The following is a 5,808-nucleotide window of genomic DNA, read 5'->3' as shown; positions in this document are numbered from 1 at the left end:
CAATAACAGCAAAGATCAAAAAAGTAAAGGACAATAAATGCTGGTGGGGATGTGGAGAGACTGGGACACTCCTGCATTGCTAGTGGAACTGCATAATGGTCCAACATCTCTAGAAAGCAATATGGTGCTTCTTGAGAGAAGTTTATGACATATACACAAGGGAATACTTTGCTACCTTGAAGAACAACAAGCCAGCTGCAAGCCACCGCATGGATGAACCTTGAGGACATTATGATTAGTGAAATTAGTCAGTCACAAAAGAAGAAATACTGCTTAAGACCATTATTGTAAAAGACTAAGTAAAAGAACCCACCCAAAAAGGGGGAGGGGGGCATACAAAAAAAAACAAAAAAAAAAACTGTCTATATAATTGCTGATCACCAGGATGTATGGGATGAGAGGAAGGGAGAAACGGAGGGGAAGATAGAGTACAGGGTATTGAGTAGATCCAGGAAAGCTTGGGTGCTGAGGGGGGAGGGGTGCTGGCAATATACAAGAAGGGAAAGAGCAATAGAAGAACAAGTCAGATGGGAGAACACTTAGGCAGGTTCTTATGGGCTAAGTGGGACAGAGGTAAATGATGATGTATGCTCAAACTTGGAATAACAGGGCTTCAGGATACAGAGAGTGAGACATGGTCTGGAAGGGTAAAAGGCAGGAATAATATTAGGATGATGCTTGGCTGTCTTTTGAATCTTGGTTTATCTTGCCTGCCATTGTGAAACAGACACTTGAGGAGGCAAGGAGGAATAGCTAGAAATGTCACAATAGAAAGCTTGTAAGCCCATCTTTAGCCTATAACTAATTGGAATACCTTAAAGGGGACTAGAAATTGCCCAGACCAAAAATAGACGTGGACTATAAAGGCAAGAAGTTACTGGCTTACAACCTTTCAAGAAGGAGCTTAGTTCCAGACAGGGCAGGGATAGATAGAACCTCCACAGAAGGATTTCCAATCAGTTGGTACCAGGCTGGCAAAAGGAAATGGGGATAAGACTCTTGTGGTACAACAGTGAATTATTGCCATCAGGACAGAAATGTAGAAATGGATTTTTATTTTATTTTAGTGTTTTTTTTAAAGGAGGGGAGTGATTGATTTTGTAGTTCAGGAGTGGAGGTCCCTGGGACCATCAAGTGAGAAGAGTAGAGAGTATGACCCTACCCAGAGATGCAGTGAAGCCAGGCATGGAGACAGAGATGACGACATGCACAGATGGAGTGGCTTGGGACACGGGACTCAAGGAGAGAGAGGTGCTGTTTGCTGACAGCAAAAGTGGCAGGCCTGTGAGTCATATCCTTTGGTTATTTGATGATGCATGGAGGGGATTGTCATCATTGCAATGAAACAAAATATGATAGAATGAATGTGAAGCTGAAGTAGGACAGAAGTAAATAGTTATGTTTGCATAACCTTGGAACAACGGGGCTCGGGGATATAGGGACTGAGACATAGTTAGAATGGGCAAAAGGGGGGGCGTGTGTTAAGGGGGGGGGTGTCTTTTGAATCTTAGTTTCCCTGACATACCATTATAAAATAGATACTTGAGGGGGAGAGAAAGATAAAGCCAGAAATATCACCATAGAAAGCTTGTAAGTCTGTCTTTTGCCTATAACTGATTAGAATACCTAAAATGTGGCTACAACTTGCCCAGTGAAGGTGTCTTCCAGTGGAGCCTCTGCTTTACATAAGACCATAGGTGGAATCCTGAACTGCATCCAGAATCTTCTGAGGTGGGAAATGTCTACTTGAAAGGACAAGCAGACCAGCTTGGAATGGTATAAGATCAGAAGATACTTCTTGAAAGAAAGACCGACAGGAAAAATACAAAACAATATAGGCAGACGGACTGATTCCTACAAGAACAAGCAAGTTGCTCACCCAGGGGACATCAAGGCTAGTGGTAGGGACCTCTCAGGGCAAACCTCCTTCTAAGACTAAGACTCAATGGGAATATAAGCACTTACTGGTAACCACGTTTGTCACTGACAAGGGGAAGTGAGGGAAAAACAGCAATGACTCTATGAGCTAAGCAGTACAATGTTTAGTGAACTCCTGCAACCCTGGGCGAAGACCTGGTTGACCAGCAGTGTGGCAAGACCTGGGGACTCTTGGGCCCAGAGTCAGTGACATAGCCACAGAGGACTAGAATGGAGAGTGAAGCATCCAGCTGATAAAAACAGAGGGCATATGCATAATAACACTCATACTTTCAGATAATACCCACTTGACCTGGCTTCAATGAGTGGATGACCAGAGCTCAACTAGAAGAAGAAAGAAGAGGAAATAAAGAGTAATCTTTTACAATTTGATGAACTTAACCTACACCTCTGGATGCAGTAGCTTAAAACAGGGAACAAATCTTTACAGTGAGGATCATTCCCACCCCCTCCATACACAGAATAGACAGGGATGGGAAACTTGGACATTGGCTACCCAAAATGGGGGTGCTACAAAGGCAAGGAGTGACTGGCTTACAAGCTTTCAAGAGGGAACCTAGATCCAGAGGACTTGGAGGAAGGTAGCATCTCCACTGAGTAGTATCCAATCTGTTTAGATGGGACTGATGAAAGATGTGGATAGGTCTCTTGTGAAACAATGGTGAAAACTTGTTATAAGGACTGATTGTGAGGGTTGGGAATGTAAAGGTATATGTTTTATAGCAAAAATGAGGAGAGTGATTATCTTTGCAGTCTAGGAGCGGAGGTCCCTGGGACCATCAAGGGAGAAGAGTGGAGAGTGGGACCCTAACCAGAGAAGCAGTGGTGCCAGAGATGCAGGCGGAGATGATGACGTGGAGAGATGGAGCATCTGGGGACTTTGGACCCAGAGAGGGAGAGGGGCTGTGTACTGATGACCCTGGAGGGGGGGGAGGGTAGGCTTGCAGGGTGTACTCTTTGATTGGTTAATGATGCATGGAGGGGACTGTAACCATGGCAAGGAAACGATATACGATAGGATGAATGTAAATCTAATGTTCTCCCATGTAAACTATCATGTAATTCACAATAAAACATTAAAAAAAGAAGTAGATTACCAAGCCTTTCTTGTGAGGTGCCTTTGGTGGACTCCAATTCCAGTCTTGCAGTTAGCACCCGAATTATTGGCCCTTTGCTCCACTAAGGGATGCCAATGCTATTTTAGCAGTTCCTTTTGAATGCGGGGAGGAGGGGGGGGAACAAAAACAAAAACAAAAAAACTCAAAGTTCTGAGTTGATAGAAAAGAGAACTTTTAAAAATCACTTTTACCAGAGAAACCATTGTTTAGGGAGCACTGAATATTTACTGATGGTTGTAGAATATTGACAGTTGATACCAGGGATGGCTGTACAACATGAATGTCATTATTGTCACTGACATGTACATGTAAAAAAATGTTGAATTGGAGAGTGTTATATTACTTATTCTTGTATCTTTACCACAAAAATAACCACTTTTACATGTTTTTAAAAAAGAAAGAAAGAAATCAAATGACTTATTGCATCAGGCAAATCTGCACAAGACCTTTTTAAAGTGTTTGAGAGCAAAAACGTCAGTTTGAGGACTAAGGTGCACCTGACCCATGTCATGGTGTTTTAAAGAACTTCATATGCATTTGAAAGCTGGACAATGAATAAGGAAGATCATAGAAGAATTGATGTTTTTGAGTTATGGTGCTGGAGGAGAGTATTAAAAGTGCCATGGGCTACCAAAAAAACCAACAGATCTGTGTTAGAAGAAGTGCAGCCAGAGTGCTCCTTGGAGGCCAGGATGGCCAAACTTCATCTCTCATACTTCGGACATATTGTTAGGAGGGACCAGTCGCTGGAGAAGGATATCATGTTTGGTAAGGGAGAGGGTCAAGGAAAAAGAGGAAGATTCCCAGCAAGACGGACTGTCAAGGTGGTAGCATCAATGAGCTCAAGTATGGCAACAATAGTGAGATTCACCCAAGATCGGGCAGTGTTTCGTTCTTTTGTACATAGGGTACTGAGTTGATGACAGCTAAGAACAACAACAACACAATAAGTGGAGAAAAGATTGAAATTGTCAATGACTTTATTCTTCTTGGATCAACCATCAACAGTCATGGAAGTAGAAGTCAATAAATGAAATGATATATTGCATTGGGCCAATCTGCTGCACAAGACCGTTCTACCATGTTGAAGAGCAAAGATGTCAATTAGAGAAAAAACATGAGTCTGACTCAATCCATGGTATTTTCAATAACCTTATATGTATGTGAAAGCTGGACAGTGAATAAGGAAGACTGAGAACAATTGATATATTTGAGTTATGGTGCTGCAGTAAAATATTTAAAGTACCATAAGATGCCAAAAGAACAAACAGATCCAGAAGATGTACAGCCAGAATACTCCTTGGAAGCCAGAATGGCTAGACATCATCTCTCATATTTCAGACATATTATTAGGAGTGACCACTCCCTGGAGAATGATACCGTGATTATTAAAGTGTTGGTCAGAAAAAAGAGGAGACACCCATCTAAATAGATTGGCACAGTGGCATCAGCAATAGGCTAACATGTAGCCATGATTGTGAGGTAGTTGCAAGACCTGGCAGTATTTCATTGTGTTTTTCACTGGGTCGCTATGGTTCAGAACTGAGTCAAAGATACCTAACAATAACAACAACAAAATGTTTGAAGTTATTACCCCATTATCTTAACTACCAGTATGGTAGTTTTAACAGGTTCAAGACAGGAAGAAAAGCCTGGTGATGTACTTCTGAGAATTATTTAATGTGAACATCTGCATTGAGTATTAAGCTCTTTTAAAATGTATTTGTATTGTATTAAATTGGCAACAATAACCAGAATAATTAAATAGGAAACTTAGGGAGAATGATTTTAAAAGAGGAAAAATATTTCTGAAAAAGTGGGTAAGAATTATTGTAGAACTCCAAAAGTATAATTAATGTCACTAAATAGTATAAGTAAAAACTTGTCTTCATGCATATTTTTGATGTGTATATTCTCAACAACAATGACAAAATAAATTATTAAAAATAGAATACCTTTTGGACTACAAAATAATATTTTATGATACTGCTAGAAGATGATATCCCTAGAATGAAGGGACTACACAATAGTGACAGCAGTAGACTTAAATACACCAGTGATCATAAAGTTGTCTTGAACCAACCTGAACTGATGATATCTAATAACATGATTGGAGTCCTGCTGTGGCACTGTGGGTTAAAGCACTGAACTTCAAAGTCAGTTTGAAAAGCAAGGCCAGAAGTTCAAGCTCACCAGCCATTACTTGGAAATCCTGTACAGGGTCGCTGAGGGTCAGAACCAACTCAAAGGCACTTAACAATAATAGCATGATTGATATATTATAAGGTCTATTCAGTAAAGTAGTTAGTGCTCAAAGTCAGATGGGTAATGCAAAAATAGCAATGAAAACTCTTAGAACTATTTCAAATAAAATGTTAAATATTAACAATACTGTACCAGAAGTGATAAATATCTTTAGTGGCTAAAAAAATGTTAGCTATGCCCAAAGAAAGAATCCACAAGTCGAGAAATATGTTAGAAGACGTAGAATTTCAAAAGATAGAAAATGTTATAGAAAATTATTTAGAACAAATATTTCAAAAGTCTGGGGCAATTTCAAAACTTTTACCATGTATAATTGCATTATCAAATGAACACATTGAGACAAAATAAGTATATGACGTAACAGTAAGGAAACATTCATTTCATATTAGTTACAGGTGCTAAAACACAGACTAAAAATCAGAGAACACTAAGGAGTAAAAATGTAATATTTTACCTAGATTACAGAAGATCAACTGGTGTGGCGCTG

The sequence above is a fragment of the Chrysochloris asiatica genome, unplaced genomic scaffold (genome assembly GCF_000296735.1).
Source record: "Chrysochloris asiatica unplaced genomic scaffold, ChrAsi1.0 scaffold00309, whole genome shotgun sequence".
Classification (NCBI taxonomy): Eukaryota; Metazoa; Chordata; class Mammalia; order Afrosoricida; family Chrysochloridae; genus Chrysochloris; species Chrysochloris asiatica.
The sequence above is the reverse complement of the archived record's forward strand: the minus strand, read 5'-3'. Positions refer to the sequence as shown.